The 10,762-nt window shown below is 41.2% G+C and overlaps 1 pseudogene; it reads right to left on the bottom strand.

Moving 5' to 3' along the window:
• Positions 1-485: 485 nt before the first annotated feature.
• Positions 486-10,762, bottom strand: part of LOC142014626 (2-oxoadipate dehydrogenase complex component E1-like) — a 116,612-nt pseudogene continuing 106,335 nt past the window's right edge.

Genomic DNA, 10,762 nt, shown 5'->3' with positions numbered 1-10,762 from the left:
CCCTCCCCTCCCCTGCCCTGCCCTGCCCTGCCAGGGCCCCCCTGCCCTCCCGCCCCCCATGGGTCCTCTTACCTCCATGAGGACAGCCCCGACGGTGGCCTTGCCGACTCCAAACTGCTGTCCCATGGGTCAGTAGTTGTCTGAAGTGGCCAGCTTCCAGACAGCGATGCCGACCCGTTTCTCCACTGAGTGTGTCTGGGAGGGGCCCTTTCAGGGAGCGGCTAGCTGTTGCCCCAGAAGCACTAGTCCGCCCTGTGACCCTGTCTGCAGCTGTGCCTGGCATCCCTATTTCGATGTGTGCTACTTTGGTGTGTAGACGTTCCCTCACAGCGCCTATTTCGATGTGGTGCTGCGCAACGTCGATGTTGAACATTGACGTTGCCAGCCGTGGAGGACGTGTAGACGTTATTCATCGAAATAGCCTATTTCGATGTCTCCACATCGAAATAGGCTACTTCGAAGTAGACTTCACGTGTAGACGTAGCTCATGTCTTTATCTCCAATACCTTGTCCTCAGTCATGAGCCCACTAGCCATTAGATGCTCTGCATATATGTCTGGAACACTCCTGTGGATCATGGGTGTCCAACCTTTTGGCTTGCCTGGTCCGCATTGAGTGAAAAGGAATTGCCTTGGGCCACATATAAAATATATAATATAGTTAATGTATATAAATCACATAATAATGTTAAAAGTTTACGATCTTGTGGGGCCGCATTATTAGCTGTCCAGGGCCGCATGCAGCCCATGGACCGCGGGTTGGACACACCTGTTCTAGATGGTGGGGTTGGTGAAGAATGTCTCATCAAGTTCATTGTGGCCCCACTGTCTGTATCACAGCAAGTTGACAATCACATCCATGCAGAAGCGGCACTGGTATTCAACAGCTAAATGTGTTGCTCTGACAAATTCTTCAGCATCATCACACTTCACATGGATAATTGCACATCCAATTATTTTATCAATATTGCTGTGATCTTCCTCCCTCTGCAGGAGTGGTGAAACATATCTGATTATTAATAATCAAATGGATACCTCCATCAAGTCTGAATTGTGGGAGATTGGAGAGTGTTAACATTTCAGGAACAATCTCTTAACCAGAGAAAGCAGCATCACCATGTACCTGCAGTCAGATGACTTTGTCTCCAGGTTGCACAGACCAGTCCAGTGAGTAATCTCCATCAAGAAGGGAGTCTGTTGCCTTCCACATGTTTTGCCAACAGCTGCTAGATTAGTTGCTTCTAGATGTGATGGATTAGCAACATGGTGACATGCAGAGGGTGGTGTGAACCAAAGTCTAGATCTGCAGAGGCTGTCAGGTAAGACAGGACATCCCTAATCACTTATGAATTCTCAGGAAACTCGCTTAACCCACACATTTTATGGAACATCAGCTCAGGTTGAAAATGAAGCAGCCCAGTGAGGAGATTAAGCCTTCATTGATGAGGTATTCCAACAATGATATCTGTCACCCCACTGTACACATACATCTTTAATAACTTGTAGGGAAAAAACCATCATGTTCTCTGCTCCTTCACCACTGTATCATTTCACTTTGGCAAACTTGGTGGGCAAGAAGCAGTCAAACTCCTGAGATTCTAGCACCAGTTGACACAAATGTTTTTGCTCTTCTGTTGTAAATGCCTCTTGTTTCAATTGCTCAAACCTTTCAGCAAATCATTCTCTGTCTTCCAGAGTTGGCAGCTGGCTAGTTCCTATAGAAATATGTCCACAGTACACATGGTCAAGATAAGCCAACACATCCTTTAAGGAAGCCTTTTTCTTTCCCATGTTCAGGAGCCCTATGGTATTGAAGGTCCCTGAAACATTTCTGTCAGCACTTGAATTTCAGGTACCATATACATCACAGCTTAGCCAGTGAACAAAGGATTAATTTTAACTACTTTGTGGACATGCTCACAGTATGAAGTTACTAAACGAGCCAGGCCATGTTCAACTGCTCTGCTGCCTGCACAGATCCTGCTTAGCTATGGGGTATCCCCACCTTGTGCCTTGTGGGGCTTGTAGCTGTACACCCCCGCTATGAGCGGTACCAGCGCCACAGCAGCCAAACCCAGCTGCCCAGCATGAACCTCCTCGCTGCCACAGTCATCATGTTCCTCGAAGCAGGGAAGGCCAGGGCAGGGCTACAGCTGATGCCCCTAGTACGGATTTGTCTGGGGGAGCTCAAGAACAAGAGGACCTTAACTTATCTGGGAACTAGTTCTACCAGCTTTTCTATTAAGGAAGACTTCTATTCCCTATCACATGTCTTCTACACTTATTCCATATGTATATCTTCCTGTTCAATAGACCACATCTCCCTGCTCATACACCTGCACATCCACTAATGTGATACATGCCATCATGTGCCAGCAATGCCCGTCTGCCATGTATATTGGACAAATCGTACAATCGCTGCACCTAAGGATGAATGGACATAAATGTGACATCAAGAACTGGAATACGCTTACACCTATAGGGGAGCACTTTAGCCTTCCTGGACATTGAATAAGGGATTTGAAAGTAGCCATTCTCCCACAAAAGGATTTTACCACAAGATTACAAAGGAAGACATCTGAATTGGAATTCATTTACAAGTATGACTTAACCTTGGGCTTAACAGAGATTTCAATTATCATATGCATTAAAAGGGCAATCTCCCCTTTGATATTGGCAGGAATGGCACCTATTCCACTTAATTTGCTTCTTCAACTGGTCCAATTTGTGACAGGTAACCCCGCCCCTCACTTTCTTCCCTCCCACTTCCCTGCTATATAAACCCTGGGTTCTAATTGTTTAGTTCAATCTGAAAATCTGAAGATGTGGGTCTTACTCATGAAAGCTCATTATCTAATAAATAAATTTGTTAGTTTTTAAGGTGCTAAAGGACTGATTGTTTTTTGTGAAGCTAGAGGCTAACATGTCTCCCCCTCTGAGACTTAGTCATTTAGTTGCCTTTGAAAATTCTGCCATAAATTAGCATACATAAGTACATTAATTTAACAGAAAAGTAGGGGGAAGGAGGTCTTTTTTGGGGGGCAGTCCTGTTACACTAAATGAACCAAATAATTTATAAAGAAAATTGCTTTGCAAAACTGATATCACTGTTGTGAAGTTTTGGCTTAATATACAATATTAAACTGGAAGAGCAGCACTTTTTCCAGCAGCCCTCTTCCACCCCTGGATAAGGAAGAGTGCCGTTTTCTGAAAGATTGTTTCAGAAAAAAACATGTCTAGATGCCCCGGTGGCCCACTTTCAAAAAAAGCAGTCCTCATGGTGCTGGATTTTTCAGTCCCTTTCCTGTTCTTTTTAGGGTGTCCATCCATCCCATTTTGGCTGAGACATCCCCAAATTTTGGGTGCCAGGAAGGTGTTCCATCTTATTTTAACACAGGGGCTAATTGTCCCATATATGTGTGGGGGAGTGGCTGTTGCCCTGTACCCAGCTTCCTGCAGCTTGGGGAAGATGGAATCCTGACCGGCACAGCTGCCACCTGGCTACACACGGCTGGTAGGAGCCAGACCAGTGCAGCTACCACCTAGTTCCCTGCAGCTCAGAGGAGCTGGGAGCCAGAAAGCATGTCTGTGCCTGGCTCCTGGTTCCCTGCAGCTCAGAGGAGCTGGGAGCCAGAAGGCATGTCTGTGCCTGGCTCCTGGTTCCCTGCTACTCCCTGCCACCCTAGGGAGCCAAGAGCCAGACCACTCAGCTAACACCTGGCTGCACCTGGCTCCCAGCTCCCCATTACTTGGGGAAACCAACAGCCAGAAGGCCTGGCTACCACTTGGTTCCTCACCACTTGGTGGGAGCCAGGAACCAGATCAATATGGCTGGCTCCTGGCTCCCAGCTCCCCAGAGGTCAGGGTAGTCAGGAGCTGGAAGGCGTAGCTGCCGCCTGGCTTACCACATCTTGGTGGAGCCAGGAGCCAGACCAGCAGGGCTGCACCTGGCTCCCAGCTCTTCACCATTTGGGAGAGCTGGGGGGAGCAACAGCGAGACTGCAACCTCTTTCCCAGTGCCTGAAGGCAGGGGCAACCAGCTGCCACAGCTTCCCCCTGCAGCCAGGGAGCAATCCCTTCCCCATCAGGGTGGCAGCCCCACCCAGGCCAGCCAGTGCCTGAATAGGGTGACCGTCCATCCCCTTTTGGATGGGACAGTACCCTATTTCAGACACCAGGAAAGCGTCACCCTCCCCTACAGGGTGTCTCATATTTAGCCTAGGGAAAGATGGTCACCCTAATTCTTTCACAAGAGTGGGAGATGTGTGGATGTTATCGAAAGAGCAGATAGATTTTTTTCAATCTGCTTTTTTTGTGTGTGGATACACTCTTTCAAAAGATGTTTTTTCAGAAGAGATCATCCAGAAGAACTACTTTCGAAGGATTGCTGTAGTGTAGACATAGCCTGTGTTATGATATTAACTTCTAGCTGTGCCGGAGGAGAGGACAACTCATTATCACTCCTTAGTAAGCCAGGGAAGGATTAGTCATTGCTAAGCAATATATGACAAAGAAAAAGGCTTTCCTCCCCCACCAGTCTTGGGTATGAAACTTCCACAGCTCTTCTCAATCTTCTGTCACAGGGTGTGACTGAGTCAACTAGGAACTGAACTTGGATCTTGCAGGTCAGAGAACCAACTCATCTAGCTTTAAAATAGATTTTTATTTTCTGTTTTAATTTAGACTTTTTTCTGTATTTATAACATAGTTGGTGCATGAAACAAAGGTAAAATTGCTCTGCACACAATTGTTTGAGCCAAAATAAAGAAAGTGGCATTATATGAATGAATTTGGGATTTTTTTATGCTTTAGAATCACTAGGGGCTACATATTTTGAGCTATTGATTATAATTTTTAGCATTCATGTCTATGCAGCATTTTGCTCTGGATGCTAGACAGCTTCATTAAATTCTCTAAGGTTTGTTCTACTACATCACCAGTGCTGTGCAATTCAGCACTGATTTGAAAATCTCCTTTAAATCTATCACTGGCTAGCGTTTTTTCTCACCTTATGTCTTTCTCAGAGCATAAGTGTTTCTCTTGGGCCTATATTTTCTTTGTTTTTCTCATCTTTGCTGCATATTAACCATTCCATTCTGCGATTACTGTGGTTTCACTACAAATAGAAATTCAACCATGCAGAAAAAATATGTAGTTTTAAAAGTGGTATATTTTTTACAGCTGCCAATAATGCCAATGAAACATTAAAGCTCCAAATGGTGCTTCATATTGTATGTGATCGATTACTTGGAGGATCTTTTGTAATAGGAAGGTCAGACCTGTTAAAAAAAAACAGACTATACATAGAGGTAGGCAGCACGTTAGTTCCCAGATAAGCATGTTCATTGCGAAACTGTATTAATTATTAAATCTCTTCTGTGTGTCAGTCAACTCTCTTTTACCCAAATGTCAAATAACCTCTACGCTTGGTTTTCTCCAAAGATCAGAGCAGTCTCCTGGGTCTTACTTCAGTACTTTGGATTCACACATGAAGACTTCAGAGTACACATAATTTTATGCCCTGAATTGCTGGAGTGCAACTGTTCCTGCCCCTAGACAACCACTGAGGGAGCTAGATAGCAAGCAAGCCACACATTTAACAGCTTTCCCCTGGTCATTTGACCACTCACCTGAATTTTTCTACTGCCAGCCCAGCCAGAGCATCCTTCAGATAACCCTGTCTGCTTTGCATTTTCATTGTAGCAGCATTGATATCATCATATAAATGCCATGGAAGCAGATGTAAGTGAGTAAGTGGCTTTTCAGTAAATTCTGTAAGAGCAAGAATAAAAAAAAATGATGTGTTTGTGTGTCTAAGCAGACTTCCACTGCCATGGAACCTGGACTGGACTTGGAGATAGGAGATTATCTGTTTCCAAGAACACTCTAGTTTGCCTGTGTCTAGACTAGCCCTGAACTTCGAAGGGAGCATGGTAATTAGAGTGTTGGGAGATTACTAATGAAGTGCTGTGGTGCATATGAAGCATTTAGTTAGGGTAAATCTCCTCCATGACAACTTCGAAGTTTCACACTTGGAAGTGCCAGGTTGTGTGTATCCGCAAGTCAGCCGTGGGTACTTCGAAGTGCCCATGCTCCTTCAAAGTCCTTTTACTCCTTAAAATTTTGGAGTAAACACGCAAGCGGCATTTCAAAGTTTCACACTTCAAAGTTGCCGTGGGGGAGATTTAGCCTAACGAAGAGCTGCATATGCACTGCAGCACATCATTAGTAATCTCCTGACACTCTAATTATGATGCCCCCTTCAAAGTTCAGGGCTAGTCTAGCCAGAGCCTTTAAGTCCCATATTTCCTGCTCTTATGAAAGATACACAAGGCTGTGATAGCTATTATATGAAATTACAGCCAGCCACTCTTTTTTAAAAAAAAGATTGTGAACTCTTCTTGTAACCTCCTTGAAGAGATCTTAGAAAAATCTGTTATTCTTTGTCATTCCCTCACAGACACATAGATGCACACACACTTTAAAAATGTTTTCTGATACATATATCATTCTTTGGCTATTCTTCCCTTGCATTACCTGTCAGTTATTTGCTATCAAATTAAATCCAGATTACTATTTTCTTTTCTATTGTGCAATTAATTGTCATATCAACATTTTGAGGTATTGTCTTTACCTGATTTGACCTGTTTGCACCTTCTGAATTTTTTCAGTATTTTTGTTCTGAGAGGAATTTCAAGTTTTTAACTTTTCCTTCTGATTTGAAATGAAAATATATTTCAAAATATCAGAATTTCTTGTAGGGTGGAAGTTCTCTTTCCTTACTAGCTCTGTTAGAAAATGAACTAGTGCGTGTCTTCTATTTGTTCTAAACTTGTGTCTCTTGTGTTTAAATAGGAACAGATGAACTAATGTGGATATTGCACTGGGCCCAGCCCTTTCCCAGAGCTTCAACTAAAACTTTGAGGATGCTAATTTCACTCTCTTCCCTTTTTTTTTTTTTCATTTTTATAAGCTTTGCCTCTCCAAGTCTCACCTGGGGCCTGAGCAGAAGTGGTAAGTCATAAGACACAGTGTCCTCCTAGTATTTTCATCCAGTCAAAAGCACAATAAATTGGAAATCTGTTGTGCTAAGTCTGTTCTTTCAATCACTTCAGTCCAATTTTGCATACCAAAGAGATTAAATAAGTCCATACAAGCTCTGAGGTTGTTAGTCTCTCTGAAATCTCTCAGTTTTTTTAAGTTTACCCTTTGCTCTTTTGACATATGCACATATATCATTGACTCTTTGAGCCCATATTGAAACCTGCTCTCTCCTTCTACTGTTGCCTTAAAATATTGGCAAAAAGGTGCAGAATACCAATAAGTGAAAGATAATGCCTATTAGCTGAAAGAAGGGAGACATATGATTTTGATTTTTATTTGACCTTGTCATGACTTTCTCTATACCCACTGATCACTTGAGCACTATGTTCAAACCAGCCTTGAGTGTATATGGAAGTTTACTTGTTTCCCAGATTTGACACTGGTACTCCAGGTATCCTAAGAATCTGGAGCCATTTTTTTTTTAATTTCCTGCCTCCAGATGGCATTATGGGACTATGGGATAATGTTTTTACCTCAGCTCAGAGCAAATAAATGGGGCACCAAAGTCATGACTTTGATCTTCATCTTGTTTATTGTTTTCTTTCTGTCTGGAAAAAATAATAATCTGGCTAAAGTCAGTTGACAATAGAGTGCAACAGGGTTTGCTTTCAGGTGATATGCTGTCTATTATCTTTTTTCTTCCCTTGAAACCTCTTTTGTGTATTTTAAGGTAAAAGTGTCATTTTCTGCATCTAACTGTAGCCAGCTCTATTTTGCTCTGTCCACTGATTTTGCTGAAACCAATTTGATCCTTTCACCATGCTTAGTTGGACTGTGAATGTCACAGGATTTCTTTAAAAATGAATGCTAATTAAAATGGATGTGAAAAAGATGTTGAAATGTGGCAGATTTCCCAAATATATTACAATCTCTGCCTCTATGTAACTTTCTTTTTGTGGTAATGATGTTTATTCTCAAGCAACTAATGATGTGGATGTATTTCTGGATTAAATTTTGTCACTCAAGACTCAGAAGTAAATGTGGTGAGTCCTTTTTGGTTATTTGTAGTGATGTCTTATTGATTGTTCACCATTTCCATTAGTCCTTCATTTCACAGAAAAAAAATCTGTTTCTGAGCTGTTAGATGTGCCTTCACTGACTCCTCTTCCCTCAGAACTCAGCAGGGATACAGTGCCCCTTTTTCAGAGAGACTTTTACCACCTCCTAACCCATGAAAAACATAATTTCCTACAGCATGTTGAAGTTTGTTTTATTCAAAATCTGCTGCCCAAGGTATTAATTCCTCCTCTGAGGTGCTGACTACCCTCAGTTCCTTTTAGTTTCATTGGGAGATGACTCTGAGGGCAGTGAACAACTTGCACAGATGGTCAGCATTTTACTGGTTCAAAGCCTATGTATCTATTGTTCTTCATAGGTGAAATCTACCCCGATGAAGAGGAGCTGCACAAGCCCATTGCATCACATTAGCTTTGAAAATAGTGTTAAGTATGACTTACAATAGCAATTGTTCCGACTTTCTGCACAGGGTGAAGAACTTACTGTGTGGAACTTGTTCTTCTTGAGTTCCCTGCCCATATCTCATTTTTGTTTACAAAATGTTTGAATTGTTCATGCTAAATAAGGGAACTCTTACAGTGTATCAGTCCCTTTTCATAATTTGGAAAATATCTATTTGGCCACCTTCATATTATTTTTATAGTAAGAAAATGAGCAATGGTAACAATAAACATTCATAGTTTGGTTAAATTTAACATCTTCACCTACATTAGATTCTTCTTTTTCATTGTTACAATTGTATTCCTATCATAGATATTGTCCACAGTATGCAGACTTATATCATTATTCTAGATAGGATCCTTTAGATACCCTAAAAATAGTATTATGTCAAAAATATACCAGTTGCTGTCTCCACATATAGTCCCTGCCCTGATGATCTTACATATTACCTTTCCATTTTCTCTTCTGTCCTCTAATGACCAATAAAGAGGGTGACAAAATTCTTATGGCCTGGTTTTAGCTACACTTACACAAAAACAAATCAGTAGTAGTCAGTGAAATCAGTGTTAAACTTGTGAGAGAAGAACAAACCCTTAATAATCTCTTTTCGTTTTAGTAACAATTTTTATTTCTTTTTAAATTTTACTCAATCTGTACAATGCTACTAAAAAGATTATGTATAAATAGAATTATTGTATATGTTTGGTGCCAGATGTAATTTACTTATTAGTTCTTTTTGGCTGGGAATCAGTGTTATGTAAAACATCAGTGCACATCTTTGCATGTCTAATTTTTCTAAATACTAAATATGAAATTATATATTATATATTAGTGGCATCCCGTAGTTTTTGACTGCTGGAGGAAAGAGATCAGCTGGGAGAGACAATGGGAAACATACATAACAGAAATGCTGAAGTGATGTTATATGGGGACTTCATACTACTTCTAGCAGGCAGTTGAAGTCGCCATATGGGACCATAAACAGATACTAAGGAAGAGCCCCAGGAAAGACGGTTGATGTATTAATTCAGGATACAGAGAAGGAGATGGCCAAGGATAGAGTCCTGGATATAAATTACACTAAAAAGAGGAGCTAAAATTGCAAAAACAGGTGCTTAAAGCAACTAAACAACCAAATAACATTAAATGAGAGAAATCATAAATGTGGTTAAATATGTATTAGACTCTGTAATGTGATATGGATGACTCACTAAGCCTCCTAACAATGACTTACAGAGGATGTGAGACTGAGGATAAGGAAGAAGCTAAGAAATAGTGGAATCTTAATCACTGCCATGTTCCAGTGGAAGTAGAAACGTGCCAGTTATCAAAAGCTTCTAGGAACATAATGTTTAGTTATATATTCCCTTTTATTTCACAAATGGCTGTCAGGAATAAAAACATTATAACAAAACATTTGAATAACAATGTTATGGTTCAGTTACATTAACTTTTTTAGCAGTAATGGAGTTGGTAAGGGGGCAAAGGCTGCAGCCTAAAGTGCTTGTTGCTATGAAGTAAAAGTTCATACTTGTTAATCACTATGAGTAGTTTTGAAGACAGCAGCACCAAGTCAGGTGTGTCATTAATCCACTGATTAGAGTCATTGAAACAAATCCTGAATGTGTTCCTTGGCAAGTGCTTATTAAAGCAGACTAGAGATAGCATTTATAAAAGTTTAAATTAAGTGAATCCAATGCTATCCAGAATAGCCCGTCAAGCTCACATCATCCAGCATAGTTTGGCAAGCTCACATGGAACCTGCAAGGAAAATGCAAAAGAGGAAGACCCCAGACAATGTGGAGAAGGTCTACTGAAATTGAAGGCCAACAACTGGGGTACTCCTGGAGCCAACTAAAAGTGTTGTCCTAAAACAGAGTGAAGTGGAGGAGACTTGTAGATGACCTGTGCTGCATGCAGAGTACAAGGGTTAAGTAGTAGTAGTAATGCTACTGAATATTTTTTGTGTATCTGGTTTCTTATACAATACTACATATACATTGTATAAAGCAGAAATTCTCTAAAGAGAAGTTACCAGACAGTTAAAAATGGTGCTTTAAAACCACCAAGACTTAAAAATATATCTAAAGGTGACAAAAGAAATAAGCAAACGTGAGGTGCATCTACACTAGCAAGTTCTTTCAGAAAAGCAGGCCCTTTTTTGAAAGAACTCACAGAGCGTCCACACACAAAATACACTC

This window comes from Carettochelys insculpta, chromosome 6 (genome assembly GCF_033958435.1).
Source record: "Carettochelys insculpta isolate YL-2023 chromosome 6, ASM3395843v1, whole genome shotgun sequence".
In the NCBI taxonomy this organism is placed as follows: Eukaryota; Metazoa; Chordata; order Testudines; family Carettochelyidae; genus Carettochelys; species Carettochelys insculpta.
Note: the sequence above shows the minus strand (reverse complement) of the source record. Positions and strands in the feature narration are given on the sequence as shown.